This window comes from Choloepus didactylus, chromosome 4 (assembly GCF_015220235.1).
Source record: "Choloepus didactylus isolate mChoDid1 chromosome 4, mChoDid1.pri, whole genome shotgun sequence".
In the NCBI taxonomy this organism is placed as follows: Eukaryota; Metazoa; Chordata; class Mammalia; order Pilosa; family Megalonychidae; genus Choloepus; species Choloepus didactylus.
In genome coordinates, this window is record NC_051310.1 from 77,310,329 (window position 1) to 77,326,382 (window position 16,054).

General features: G+C 45.5%; 1 pseudogene; it reads right to left on the minus strand.

Moving 5' to 3' along the window:
* Positions 1-429: 429 nt before the first annotated feature.
* LOC119532707 lies at positions 430-14,210 on the minus strand (annotated as a pseudogene).
* Positions 14,211-16,054: the final 1,844 nt, after the last annotated feature.

Consider the following 16,054-nt stretch of genomic DNA (forward strand, 5'->3'; position numbering starts at 1 on the left):
AAGAGTTCCCATTACCTAAAGAAAAGGGGAAAACCCTCGTTGTTCCTGAAAATTATGAGTTCCTAGACCTCCACTTTCCATGTGACAGCAACCACAAAGGATGGGGGCAAGGAAGAATCCTTTCCTTCCACCAGCCAGCCAGGTTATCAGGTGCCACGGGGATGAGGGGCTTGCATTCTGACAAGGGAAAATCTTTCTTGGTGGGACTCATGTCTTAGGATTCCTGGAAGCCAGGAAACTATAGTTGGTGAGTTACATGCTTGCTTCAAGGAGACTTTCTTGAGGCCATTTAAAATCTGAATGACAGGGTTTTGACTTGCTGGTCTGTGCATTTCAAAGTGGCCCATTTGTTGAGGGAAAACCTCCTGGTTGGGGAGCTGGGACCTGGTGGGTCCCTCCACAGGGACTGGGGACCCCACACAAATGTCTTCACTTTTCAGTAAATGATCTTTGTTCTTCTTCTGCCATGGTCATCCAGAAGCACCCAGCTGGCTTTTTGTTTGTTCTTCAGGCTCACGCTGGGTAAGCACTGAGCTAAGAGGCCTTTTCTGCAATCTTCCTTTGCCAGCCTTCCACTCAGTCAGGTGAGTTTTCTCTTCTGTGGTTTCTTTGGGCTGAGCCAATCTACCATCGATTGTCACTTTTGCTACAGTATGTCTTCGCTGATCGATGGTTTTTTACTTTTCTACCATTTTGGTATTAGAAGATGAAGGAGGCCTGGTTACAACCTCAGAAGCGATGCTTCTTAATAATGCCTCATTTCTTTTTGTGTCCTGAGAAGAACTGGGTTTGACATTAGATAAAACTGTTTTTAATTGTGATTCTTTTCCAGGAGGCCCTTTCTGGATTGTAACGTTGGCAGAGGTTCTACGATGCCTTGCTTCACCTTGTCCTGTGAATCATTGTGATGACTTCTAATAGGAGGTAGCACAAGTTGTCTGGCCTGAGATGGTGTTTTAGTTTGCTAAGGATGATGAAATGCAATACACCAGAAATAGGCAGGTTTTTTACTATGGGGATTTATTAGCTTACAAGTTTGCAATTCTTAGGCTGTGAAAAATGTCCAAATGAAGGCATCAACAGGATGATACCTTCTTCCTGAAGAAAGGCTGCTAGTGATCCAGGACTCCTCTGTCACATGGGAAGGCAGGCACATGGCAGCGTCTGCTGGTCCTTCTCTCCCAGGTTTCATTGCTTCCAGCTTCTGGCTTCAGTGGCTTCCTCTCTCAGCTTCTGTGTGGATTTTTCTCTTTTAGCTTCTGTCTCTCTTAGCTTCTGTGTGTCCTTTTCTCTAAGCTTCTCTGGGGCATTTTTCTGTATCTTCTCTCTTTTATCCTCTTAAAAAGGATTCCAGGAAGATGATTACAACCCATGTTGAATGAGGAGGGGCACATCTCAATTGAAATAACATAATCAAAGTTCTCACCTAGAATAGGTCTACACCCATGGGAATGAATTAGTTTTAAGAACATGATCTTTTCTGGGGTACATACAGCTCCAAACCATCACAGGTGGAGTGTTCACAAATTTAGCAGTAGGAGTTATATTTGAGGCTCTATTTCTTTTCACTATTATATGGCTGCTGTTTATAGACTGGAGTTCTGGGGCTTTAGAGATAGTTAAAAGGTTTTTTGTTGTTGCAGAACTCTCATTTTTGACTTGTAAAGGTTTTCTAAATGAATTAACCATAGACTGAATAATTTGGCCACGATAAATCCAAGCACAGGTTTCTTGAGCATGTTGGATTCTTGCTTCAGTTTTACTATAGTCTTTTTTTTTTTAAACTAGTTTTTTAAAAGTGAAATGCACGGTTAAACCTTATACATTGATTTGCGGGATCACCTTTGATTGGTAACAACTGATGAGTTTGACTATTATCCTCAAAATTATGTGTATGAACTGCAAAGGTTTTAAGGAATACAACTGGATAATATCTGATTTTCCTGTTTGTACATAAAAGGTGTTTTCCTTTCTAACAGAAGTTCCTTGAATTTTTGTTTTCTCTGCTGTCTGTATGTGGGCTGAGCCCTCAGATTCAGGGGCAGCTGCAGGCCCTGGGGCATAGCCAGAATGCTCATGGCCACCCAGGGTGGAGCAGATCTATCCCCAGTTTGCCTGCCGGGGGGTCCCATAAGCAAGGCTGCCAGGCATACCACCCAAAGCACTATAATGTGATGTTGCCAGAGAAGATGACAAGCTATCACAGGGTCCCTACACAGCATCATAACCATGGAGTATCTAAGTGAGTGCATTGGGTGGAAGCCAGGGTTAGCCCCTTCTCTTCCATTATCATCATTTCTTCTGATTCCCAAAGTCAGCCACCCTTGTTAGTAAAAACATAAACTCAACAGAGTTATGAAGCCAACAGTTCCCAAAATTCCTGCCCTCCCTCCCAGCCCCTGTGATAACCATTGTTAATAGTTGGTATACAGACACCTCAATAATTTTTTTCTGTGCTTGTACAAACACATTGGAAACAGAGATGCCCATAAAAAAAAATGGGACCTGCTAGAATGATAACATTTTATGAAGACTGACCAAGTGCTCGGCATTCAAGGATTTCTAGGGATCAATCTGTTTAAACTTCACAGTGATCCCATTGAATCGATATTGTCACCATTTCCATCGGTGGTGGCTTGGAGCTACATACCCCAGAAAAACATGTTCTTAAGCGTAACCCATTCCTAGGGGTGTGAACCCGTTGTAAGTTAGATCTATTTGATGGTGCTGGGCCCATCTCTCAACATGTCAGCTGCTTCAGTCAAATGAATCAGATTGAGCTTTAATGCAGATCACTGGTGTCCTTTACAAGCAGAGTGAAAGTCAGAAAGACAAAATAAAACCCACAGTGGAAGCAGCCAGAAGCTGAATGTCAACAGAACCCAGAACAGAAAGGAGAGGCAGGAGAGGCCGCTGTGCACACTGCCATGCGACAGAGGAGTCAAGGACCAAGAATTGCCAGCAGCCAGTCCCAGAAGGTCAATCTTTAAGAAAGCATCACCTGGACGATGCCTTGATTTGGACTTCTCCTAGCCTCAAAACTGTGAGCCAATAAATTCCCACTGTTCAAGTCAACCGGTCGCATGGTATTTGCTTTAGCAGCGAGGAACTAAAACACCATCATAGAGGTGATGAAGTGGAAGCACAACCAACCAAAGTGGCTGGGGTGTGGGGTAAGACCTCACACCCAGGATCTGATTCCACACCCTTTCAGAGCTGGGCTGAGCGTATGGTTGCTCTTGCCCCACTTGGCAGTCAGTTCCTGAAGGGCTTTCAGCGTCATGGCTGCATGTCATGGCCATGCTGGGTTTTTTGGCAGTTTGTCCATTATTCCTACATTATTGGATATTGGATTATTTCTAGGTTTTTTTTTCCCTATTATAAAAGAGCGCTGCAGCAAACATCCTTGCAAATCGGCATTTGCATCCCTGCTTGAGTTTTGCTGTGAGACAAATTTCTAGCATCCCTATTCTGAGATTATAAAAATATTCACCCAAATTCTCCTCTAGAACTTTTATACTTTCATTTTTCAGACTTAAATTTTTATAACATCTGGAATTTGTTTTGGTAAAGAGACTGGCATAGGGATGCAATTTTCTTTTTCCCCAAGAGGCTGGCAAGTTGTACTGATATCATTTATTAAAGATCTCACTTTTTCTCTGCTGATATGAAATATGATCTTCACCATGATGTTGGCAACTGTATCTGAAATGGTGGACAATAGATGTTATAAAATGCGTGCTTGTGTGTATAAAGGTAAATCACACAGGGCAAAATATTAGTGATTGTTGAACCAAGACAGTGTACAGATTATACCATTCCAACTTTTCTGTCTGCTCAGAAGTTCTCATAATAAAATTTTGTTTTAAAAAAATCTAACAGAAGTATAAGAATAGATTGTGTCCACTTTCAAAATGGAGCTAAAAGGATGGATGAGAAAGAGTCTGTTTAAGGCAGAACGTTGAGGGTAGGGTGGGGAGGGAGTTGAGGCCAGACAAGCCCAAGGCCTCCATGACTAGGAGCGTTAGGAAGTGATGACAAGAATGAGGAAATTGTGAAGGGCTGTAGGCTGGGGTGGCACTGTAGAAAGAAGAGTCTGGCTCCAGTGTGGAATATGGATTGGAGGGGCCACCAAGGATGAGGATATCAGTTAGGATGCTGTTCCAACTTTCCAGATGAAGAGGGCCTTGGCATGTATAGAAGAGACATCTGAGGTCAAGTCAACAGGATTTGCAGATGTGGGCCTGGTGGGGGTGCTCCCAGCCTTCCAGCTTGAATGACTAAGGCCATTAACCCAGGATAAAAAAAATACAACAAGAGTTGATTTTGAACCTGTTAAGGTTGATGAAATTGGTGAAGATGTACTGCTGGCTGCTGGAGGCCTCGTCTGCTGCAAGTTAGAGGGGTCTGGGATGGAGATGTGGCTTTTGGGTTGATTATGGTGGTGGAAGAGAGAGGAATGACTGAGCCACTGCAGAAAGTTGATATCTGGGAACATGGATTACTTCTCCACTGCAGGAACTCAGACCATATCTCCCTCACCTCAACTTCTCATCAAAACAAGCAAAGGCCCTGCGCATGCTCAGCTGGGGTTGGGGAACTGTGATGGTTGGGTTCATGTGTCAACTTGGCCAGGTGATGGTGTTCAGGTGTCTGGTCAAGCAAGCACTAGCCTGCCGGTTACTGCAAGGACATTTGTGGCTGGATAATAAACCAGAAGGCTGGATTATTAAATCTTCAGTCAGTTGACTGCACCTTGACTGATTACATCAACAAGGGTGTGTCTTCTGCAATGAGAGAATTCAATCAGCTGTATTTAATCCAATCAGTTGAAGATCTTTAAGGGAGAAAGAGAGAGGACCTTCACTTCTTCTTCGGCTATCCAGCAAAGTGTTTCCTGAGAAGTTCATCGAACACCTTCATTGGAGTTGCCAGCTCACTCTCTGCCCTACAGAATTTGGACTCCTGCACTTTGCCCCACAGAATTTGAACTCACACAATTCCACAGTTGTGCAAGACACTTTTATAAAATCTTATATTTAAAGATATCTCTTGTTGGTTCTGTTTCCCTGGAGAAATGTAATACAGCTTGGTACCAGGAGAGGTTCTTGAGAAACAGAATATTAAAATGGGCTTTCACAATTGGTTTTCTACTCTGATTAGATTCAAAGGCACTAATGACTCCATTTCCAATAATCAAGATGGCTTTGACACTCCACTGGCAATAGAGATATGCAAAATATCACCATTCGATTCTCCTAATCGTACTCTTGTATGAAGCAGGGCACTGGGTGACAGTGTTTTTGACACCTTAACAAAGTTTTGCAGAGTTAAGAGGTATAATGATGTTGACTGGATGCTCTTACATATGGTGGATAAAGTTATAAGAGAAAGGGACAAGCTAAAGGCTTCAAATTTAAAACTTAAGTGCTGTATGACAAATACAAAGGTTTCTATGTGTTCCCTGACAGAAAATCTTTATTCCTGTGGCTGCAGACTTGAGATTTCTGAAAACCAGCTGCAGACTCTCATTGTGCAAATAGTACATTTACAATGTAAACTAAAATCTCAGCCTCGCAGGGTGTCTGCTGTTAAGGGCATTGACTGGAAAAGAATGGGATCCTGAAACTTGGGATGGGGACATATGGATTGATAATAATGGCAGTGAGGACATTGGAACCCAGGACTCTGCCAAGTCTTTCCTAGATATACCTGTAATGGCCTGCCCTGAGGAAACAGACCCCTCCCTCCAGTTTGCCCTGAGGAAATAGCTTCCTGACCTCCAGTCTGCCCTGAGGAGCCTGCCATCCAACCTCCACCCAAAGAGATTAATTCTTCAGTTCATGCTAATCCTGTAATCACCTCCCCAGATGAAGCAGCCCTCACTTCTCTGTCTGGAGAGATTAAATCTGTTTCACAAGATGAAACTACAACGGAATGTCCTGAGATAAATGGCTTGAGAGATACTTCTAATTTTTTTCATGACCCACCCCCACCACTAGTCTTTGCTTCAAGACCTACAACTAAAATCCCAACAGGCCCTGAAGGGTGAGGTACAAAGTGTGATCCATAAGGAAGTACGCTATACTCCAAAAGAACTGCATGAGTTTTCTAATTTATATAGACAGAAATCAGGGGAATATATGTGGAAATGGATATTAAGGGTGTGGGATAATGGTGGAAGGAATATAAAGTTGGTTCAGGCTGAATTTATTGATATGGGCCCACTAAGCAGAGATTCTGCATTCAATGTTGTAGCTCAATGGGTTTGAAACGGCGCTGTTTGGGTGGCTGGCGGAAACATGGACCAAAAGTGGCCAGTATCACCTGAGATCAAAATGCCAGAACTGCCCTGGTGTAATATACAGGAGGGGATTCAAAGACTTAGAGATTGAAATGTTAGAGTGGATTTATCAAGCTCACACACCCCTGGAATGTCCAGAGGTCACATCTTTTACCAAGGTAACTGTGCATTGGAGAAAAGGAAATGATCAGATATTTTGGGGATTATTAGACACTGGTTCAGAAGTGATATTAATTCCAGGAGACCCAAAACATCATTCTGGTCCACCCATCAGAGTTGGGGCTTATGGAGGTCAGGTAATTGATGGAGCTTTAGCTCAGGTCTGTCTCACAGTGGGTCCAGTGGATCCCCTGACCTATTCTGTGGTTATTTCCCCAGTTCTGGAATGCATAATTGGCAGAATCCTCACACTGGTTCCCTAACACATGTAGTGAGGGCTATTATGGTAGGAAAGGCCAAGTGGAAGCCGCTAGATCTGCCCCTGCTTAGAAAAATAGTAAACCACAAGCAATACTGGATTCCTGGAGGGATTGCAGAGATTAATGCCACTCTTAAGGACTTGAAGGATGTAGGGGTGGTGATTCCCACCACATCCCCATTCAACTTTCCTATTTGACCTGTGCAGAAAACAGATGGGTCTTGGAGGATGACAGTGGATTATTTTAAGCTTAACCATGTGGTGACTCTAATTGCAGCTGCTGTTCCAGATGTGGTATCATTGCTTGAGCAAATCAACACATCCCCTGTACCTGGTATGCAGCTATTGATTGGCAAATGCTTTTTTCTCAATAGCTGTTAGTAAGGACCACCAAAAACAGTTTGCATTCAGCTGGCAAGGCCAGAAGTATACATTCACTGTGCTACCTCAGGGGTATGTCAACTCTCCAGCCCTATGTCATAATATTGTCCACAGTGATCTTAATCATTTCTCCCTCCCACAAGACATCACACTGGTCCATTATATTGATGATATCATGTTGATTGGCCCTAGTTAGCAGGAAGTAGCAACTACTCTACATTTGTTGATAAGGCATTTGAGTGTCAGAGGATGGGAGATAAATCTAACAAAAATACAGGGGCCTTCCACCTCAGTAAAATTTCTAGGTGTCCAGCTGTGTGGGGCATGTCAAGATATCCCTTCTAAGGTGAAGGCTAAGCTGTTGCATCTGCCCCCCACCCCCGACCAAAAAAGAGGCACAATGCTTAGTTGGCCTCTTTCGATTTTGGAGACAACATATTCCTTATTTGGGTGTGCTACTCCATCCCATTGACTGAGTGACCAGAAAAGCTTCTAGTTTTGAGTGGGGACTGGAACAAGATGAGGCTCTACAACAGGTCCAGGCTGCTGTGCAAGCTGCTCTGCCACTTGGACCATATGATCCAGCTGATCAGTGGTGCTGTCTCAGTGCCAAATACAGAAGCTGTTGGAGCCTCTGGCAGACTCCTAGAGAATCATAGGCAGGCCCTTAGGATTTTGGAGTAAAATCTTACCATCCTCTGCAGATAACTACTAACAACTTTTGAGAAATAGCTTTTGGCCTGCTATTGGGCTTTAGTAGAGACAGAAAGCTTAACCACAGCTCACAAGCTACCATGAAACCTGAGTTACCTATCATGAGCTGGGTGTTGTCTGATACATCAAGCCATAAAGCTGGGTGTGCACAGCAGCACTCCATCATAAAATGGAAATGGTATATATGAGATAGAGCTCAAGCACATCCTGAAGGCACAAGTAAGTTACATGAGGAAGTGGCCTAAACGCCCATGGCCCCCACTCCTTCCACCTTACCTTCTCTTTTCCAGCCCACAGCTATGGCATCTTGGGGAGTTCCTTACAATCCGTTGACTGAGGAAGAGAAAACTTGGGGATGGTTTACAGATGGTTCTGCATGATATGCAGGCACCACCTGAAAGTGGACAGCTGCAGCACTGCAGCCCCCTTCTGGGATGTCCCTGAAGGACAGTGGTGAGGGAAAATCCTCCCAGTGGGTGGAACTTTAAGCAGGGCACCTGGTTGTTAATTTTCTTGGAAAGGGAAGTGGCCAGAGGTGCATTTGTATACTGATTCATGGACTGTTCTTAATGGTTTGGCTGGATACTCAGGGACTTGGAAGGAACATGATTGGAAAATTAGTGACAAAGAAGTCTGTGAAAGAGGTATGTGGATAGACCTTTATGAGTGGGCAAATAACATGAAGATATTTATGTGCCATGTGAATGTTCACCAGAGGGTGACTTCAGCAGAGGAAGATTGTAATAATCAAGTGGATAAAATGACCTGTTCAGTGGATTCCAGTCAGCCTCTTTCCCCAGCAACTCCTGTCACTGCCCAATGGGCTCATGAACAAAGTGGTCATGGTGGTAATGACGGAGATTATGCATGGGCTCAGCAACATGAACTTCCACTCACCAAGGCTGAGATGGCCACAGTCACCGCTGAGTGCCCAATCTGCCAGCAGCAGAGACCCACACTCAGTCCCTGATATGGCACCATTCCCTGAGGTGATCAGCCTGCTACCTGGTGGCAGGTTGATTACATTGGACCACATCCATCACAGAAGGGGCAACGATTTGTTCTTAACTGGAATAGAAACATACTCTGGATATGGGTTTGCCTTCCCTGCATGCTATGCTTCTGCCAAAACTATCTGTGGACTTGTGGAATGCCTTATCCACTGTCATAGTATTCCGCACAGCATTGCTTTTGACCAAGGAACCCACTTCACAGCAAATGAAGTGAGGGAATGGGCGCATGTTCATGGAATTCCCTGGTCTTACCATGGTCCCCATCATCCAGAGGCAGCTGGGTTGATAGAACGGTGGAATGGCCTGTTGAAGACTCAATTACAGTGCCAACTAGGTAGCAATACCTTGCAGGGGCTGGGGCAGGGTTCTCCAGGAGGCTTCTGAATCAGTGTCCACTCTATGGTGCTGTTTCTCCCATAGCCAGGTTTCATGGGTCCAGGAATCAAGGGGTGGAAACAGGAGTGGCACCACTCACTATCCCTCCTAGTGAACCACTAGGAAAATTTTTGCCTCCTGTCCCTGCAACCTCAAGCTCTGCTGGTCTGCAAGTCTTAGTTTCAAAAGGAGGACTGCTTCCACCAGGAGACACTATAATAATTCCATTGAACTGGAAGTTAAGACTGCTACCTGGCCACTTTGGGTTTCTCATGTCTCTGAATCAACAGGCAGGGAAGGGGATTACTGTACTGGCTGGGGTGATTGATCCCATCAAGGAGAAATAGCACTGCAACTACAAAATGGAGGTAAAGAAGAGTTTTCCTGGAATACAGGAGATCCCCTAGGGTGTCTCTTAGTACTACTATGCCCTGTGACTCAAGTCAATGGAAAACAACCCAATGCAGGAAGGACTACCAATGGCCAAGAAAATTCAGGAATGAAGGTTTGGTTCACCCCATCAGGCAAAGAACCATAGCCAGCTGAAGTGCTTGCTGAGAGTAAAGGGAACATGGAATGGGTAGTGGAGGAAGGTAGTGATAAATATGAACTACGGCCACGTGACCAGTTACAGAGAGGACTATAATGGCATGAATATTTCCTCCGTATTTTAATTACGTTTGTTATTTGTAACGCAAATATCTTTGTTTTCTTATCTATCTTATCTCCTTATCATATGATATATGCTGTATTGTTCATTTAGCAATATTTAAGTTAAAGGAAATCAAGTTTTAAGAGTCAATGTCACCCAAGGACTTGCACCCTTTTCTGGAGAGATTGTACGCAGGTTGTATGCAGGACAGCTTAGTATATTGTTAGGTGAAATATATATCTGTTATTGTGCTCTACCTAGAGACAAAGTATGGTTTAACGTGATGTGCATAACTGCCAAATTGACAAGGGGTGGAGTGATGGCTAGGTTCGTGTGTCAACTTGGCCAGATGATGATGTCCAGGTGTCTGGCCTAACTGCTCCTGCAAGGACATTTCTTGCTGTATAATAAACCAGAAGGCTGGTTTATTAAATCAATTGACTGCACCTGTGACTGATTACATCAATGAAGGGCATGTCTTCAACATGAGCGAATTCAATCAGCTTGGTTAATCCAATCAGTTGAAGACTTTTAAGCAAGACAGATAGAAGACCTTCACTTCTTCTGCTAGCCAGTGAAGCATTTCCTGAGTAGTTCATCAAACATCTTCATTGGAGTTGCCAGTCTGCTGTCTGCCCTACAGAATTTGGACTTGTGCATCCCCACAGGTGCATGAGACATTTTTATAAAATCTTGTATTTAGGGATCTCTTGCTGGTTCTGTTTCCCTAGAGAACCCTAACTAATACAGGAACCAAATTCATTTGTCCCAAGTCCCATGGACACTCATTTATCTCCTCAGGAAACTAAGATGTAGAGAATGCAGAAGGAAGAAACAAGGTAAAGAAGAATGAGAAGGAAGAGGAAGAAGGAGAAAGAAGGAAAGTGGAAAAGGGAGAGGAAGAGGTAAAGGAGGAGGGAGACGAAAAAGGGAGAGGGGTAAGAGTGCGGAGCAGGGCAGTGAGGGAGGGGAGAGAACCAGACCCTGGGGGCCCAAGATCTTTCTGTCCTTACAGGGCCCCAGATCCATCCCAGCAGAACTGGTGGCACCTTTTGTTTTTCCAATGCATTTCAAACTTCCAGGGCAGCTCTTGATTGTTCCGTGGGTGACAAGTTTTATTCTTTTCTTCCAAATTACAAAGCTCATGAGATCATTTTGCTGCAGTGGGAGGGGGTGGGGGATGAGAATTTAAGCATAAAATGTAGAACTGCCATGAAATTCAAGCTGCAGAAAGTGGACAAAAATGATGTTTTCAGAAAGGCTTGTCCAGCAGGTGCAGTGATGACGCCGCTGCCTTGCCACCTGAGGATCGTGGCCAAAGTTGCAGCTGCTGGAACTGGGCAGGCCCTCTTCTCGTTTTTAACTTGCCCTCCTGCTCTGGAACATGAAATAAAACTGAGAAAGCAGAAAGTGGGAGCACCCCTGCAAATAAAAGAGTCATCATTCAACAGAATATTGGCTGAGCAGGCAGAATTCTTGGCCAAGTTAGTTGACTGTGTCTCTTAGGGGAATTTTCTCAGGACTTCTGGAAACAGTAATACCCCTGGTCATTCCCTAACCACCTCCCTGGGCCTTAAACCCTTAATCACAAATTCAGGGAAGTGAATTGTTGGGGTAACAGAAGGAAAGGAACATTCCTGCCCATTCCAGTTGTTCAAATAATACCAAAGGCAGGTATGAACTCTAGCTGCCAATTTACTGTCTGACAATTGCCTAGACACAACCTTTTAGATTTACTAACTAGTAAGTCATTCCTGACATTGAAAAGCTAAAAATATTTGGGCTCTAAGTTCTTCATGCAAAGGCTGGAGAAGGCACAGAGGAGCTGGGAAATGATGGCATCACCTTCTGCATGGCCGGGTGACCCAGCCAGCCACAGCCCCCAAACTCCATCCCCTCGGGGCTGTGGACTCAGCAGCAGCCCAGTTTTAAATCTGCCACCTGCACAGAGGGTGACATGGCATATGAGCTTCCCCCAAACATTGCGATGGAGCTGAGAGGGGGCTTGGTGCCATGTGCCCCGATGTGCCAGACCCTTTGACAATTTGATGTGCCCTAAGAAACAGGGGGGCTCAGGTGTCATCACACCCGGGATTTGCCTTTGGCCGGGTAGGGAAGCCAGATTGCCCTGGCAGGGGCAGTGCTATCCCTCCTGGCAGCTTGTCAGGAATGCTGTGGCTGGGCAAGCCGCGGTCAAAGACCTGCCACTGTCCCTGGATTATGTTTTAATTTGGCCAGGGGTAGGGGTCACAGTGAAATGCTACCTGACATTTCAACCCGCCCTGTTGGCAGAACCAGAGCTGTGGTGTTTGCTTTGCCTCAGTGAACCCCGCCCGTGTGTGTAAAGGGGAGGGCTTTGACTCAAGTCTGTTGACATTTCTGGAAAGGGCATGGGCCATGCCACTCCTCTCAGTTTGTCCTTGGAAGCCTCCCAGAGCATTTAAACAGGGTGGGGAGGGCAGGGCACTTCCCCCTTCAGGAAATCAGGTTGAACTTGTCACCACAGACTCACTGGGGCCACAATCAGGCCGAGCCCTGGGAGAAAAGCATTCTCTGCCACACAACATGGTCAATGACTGCTACCTGCTGTTTAAATTTCTTTGACTTAACAAATGGAAGTGAATGAGTCCAAACCTCCCATGACAGTCACCCACATTTACTGACACCGAGCAGGTTCCCGAGACCCCAGTGTTCTCCCCTGCCCGTGGACAAAATGTAGCTTCATTGTTCACTGCAGATTCCAGTCGAGAAGATTTGGAAAGTGCACCTGAGAAAAAGGAGCTAGGCAGAACTCTGAGGTTGTTTCTGCAGCTGAGCAGGTGGCTGTTCCTGGCAGTTTCCCTCCGTCACACTGAGCCCTGTCTGCTCAAGACACTGCAACGGTCCCTGCTTTGGGTTCACTCCTTTCAACTTTTGTCCCTGCAGGTCACAGCCTCAAACTTTCTTTTCAAGAAAATCACTGAAGTGTCTGGTATTGCTTCTAGGAGGTAGGTGTAACAATTTTGAGGGGCTCAGTCTGCCTGTGACTGGGGCTTGAGGCTGGGCCTCTGAGGAAGTGACCTGCTAAGAGGTGCACCCCCACACCCCCAAATGAAAAGCCTTAACATGATGAAGGCAGATGCTTAACACCACCTCCTGCGGACAAGACCTGGTCTAAGCACATAACAGCTCACAACTCCCCCAAGTAGATGCTGTCATTTTCATTGCCACCCCCATTCCACAGATGGGGAAACTGAGGCAGGGAGGAGTAATTGCCCACGTGATGAGGAGAGGGTCAGGATGGGGTGTGAACCCAGGTGGCCTAGCCACTGCTCTACACTCCCTTCCTATGGGGCTTGGGATGGGCACCAGCTGTAAGTCTCTGGCCCCTGGGGTGAACATGGCCCCTTGCGTGGCAGGTAGTCTTGTGGAACACTTCTCAGTCCCCAGGTGAGCCCGAGTCCCCCTGTGAGGAGTCAGGGAATCAGCTCCCCCTGCCTGACAGCCCTGTGCCGCCAGGGTCCTTCTTTCCAGATGGCGGGAGTGTGGGCACACTCAGGTCACAGCACCCCCTCCTCAAGCCCATGGTTGCATTGGTGGGGAAGAGAGGAGCCCAAGGGTGCTCATTGGCTCTGGGGCCACCTTGTTTCAGTTTCCTAGGCTGTTCCAACCATGAAATATATTGGCTAAAACATTGGGAATTTATTAGCTTACAGTTTTGAGGCCAGGAAGATGTCCAAATGAAGTCATCATAAAGGCGATGCGTTCTTAAGACTGGCTGCAGGCGATCCTTGGCTCCTCTACCACATGGCAGCGTCTGCTGCTCTCTTCCTTCTGTTCTGGGTTCCACTTCAGCTTCTTGCTTCCTGTGGCTCTGTCTGAATTCATTCTCTATAAAGGACTGCAATAACAGGATTAAGACCCATCCTTTATGAGGTGGGTCACACCTTAACTGAAGTGTCTCATCAAAAAGGTTCTACTTACATGGGTTCACATCCACGGGAACAGACTAGATTAAAGAATATGTTCTCCTGGGGGTACAGACAGCTCCAAACCACCACACACCTCAGGTATGGTGCCTCTGTACTCACACCCAGTGGGGACTCAGTGACCTAGTCTTGGTTCAGTTCTACTCATTTCTCCCTCACAACCTGCTGGTGTGCAGTTGGGGAAACTGAGAGTAGCAAGGCTCCAGGACTCACAGTCACCCATAGCAAGGGCTGGAGGGGCCAGTTCAGGTTCTTCATGCCCCCTAAGGACACACATCCTTCTGCGCTTCCACTGGGCTCTACACCCTTTGGCAAGGCTGTCTGCTTCTGTGGCCCACAGGGCTCCCCCAGGGGTTTGATCTGGGACAATGAAACTGTGGTTCATCTTGCCCTGTTCTGGAGTAGAGGTGATGATAGCCCTTTGGTGCTTCTGGTGCCATGGTCCTAACAGACATTTTGAGGAGTCCTGGACCTGCCCTGGCTCTCCATACCTGTTTCCTGTAGCCTTAAATGGAGCCTGAGACTGGATTGGGATCTTGGGGTTGAACCCAGCAGGAACCTACCTTTTTAAATTAAGTGAGAGGAAGGTGGTGCCCAGGGGAAGCACACTCCAGGTTGGCAGCCCTTCATGTGCCTCTCAACATGCTGTGTTCTCTGAGGGTCTATTGACCATGTGGGGCCACTGGAACCTGCCCCTTCCCAGGACAGACAGGAATCTTGTCATTTTTATTGCCCATTACTTGGAGCACAGCAGATGCTCCAGAAATGTTTCTGGACTGGACCATGCACAAAGTGCACATCAAATAATAAGTTTTAATACTCTTTTTACTCACAGGGTGACTGGATTCACTGATAAAACCCACCACTGGTGGGAGGAACTGTTCCAAACTAAAGGAGACTAAAGACGTGACAAAAGCAAGCCATGCATGACACTGCACTGGATTCTGTACTGGAAGGAAAGATATTATAAAAGGATATTACGGGGTCAAATGACAAACTGGAATATAGATACTAGCTTAGATGTATGTATATTAAATTTTATGAGGTTGAATTTCTACAATGGAGGGATCAGAAACCTGCAAATCTCTCCAAAAGGTAACATTAAAACTGGTCAAAACTGTCAGAAACAACTGTTTCAGGATGTTGGAAGTCGACCAAAGGTATGCAAGACATTTAGAAGTGCTTATTCAAGAAAAAGAATTTTAAGTAAGAAAAGTGGGAGCCTGTGGGATTTTTGCCTGGGGCTTCTCCCATCCTTCCCCTCCTGCCTCTATAGTTCTGCTAGGGCAAGGCAAGCTGTGAAAACCAGATTTGCTGCCAGATGGGGCTGATGGGATTTGAAGTGGAACCATTAGCCATCTTGGGGAAAGGCAATTTTGTAGCTAACCTGAGGTTGCACTCCTTGCTGGGCAAACATCAGATGAAAAGACTAGTCAGAAACAGGAAGATTCAGGAAATGAGAGCTACAGTGGGCTTTGATAAGCTCCTACATATCCCCAATGGTTTGGAAGACCAGGAGCTTGCACAAGGCTGTGGGCATGCTCGGGGGACTGGAGAGGGACCTAGTGGCTACACATCCCTGGCTGAATGAGGCCTTGCACCTGCACAGAGGAGACCCAAAATGACCTGACAAAAATGAATAGCCTGAGCATGCTTGTAAACGACCATCTCCAACTTACACATAGATCCACTGGGCAAAGGTGGAAGCCTTAGTAGCTCAAGGTGTTTGACTACATCTGACCAATCAGTGGCTGACCACTAAGCTCTGCTGACCTGGGGCAACTGCAAGGAAGCCAGTCTTAAAATAAAAACAAGAACAACAACAATAATTACAAGACAAAACAAGTGAGCAGAGACAAAAGTGGCTGCACCCTGCAGGTGAGACAGATTCTATAGGATTTGTTCAGTGACGTCACTAAACAAACACAAACATATAAATACAGCAACAGTGACAACCCCTGGGGTCTCTGAGGGGGTCCAGATGTTGGATTTAGCAAAGACTTCAAAACTGCTATTTATATCTGTATATCTATATGCTCAAAGGCTAAAAGGAAACCCATGTCTAAAGAATTAAAGACAAGTATGACAACAATGACTCATCACAGAATACATCAAAAGAGACAGAAATTGTAAAAAAGAATTAAATGTAAATTCTGGATTGAAGAGTACAATAACTGAAATGAAAAATTTACTAGAAGGGCTTAATAGATTTGAGTTGGCAGAAGAAAA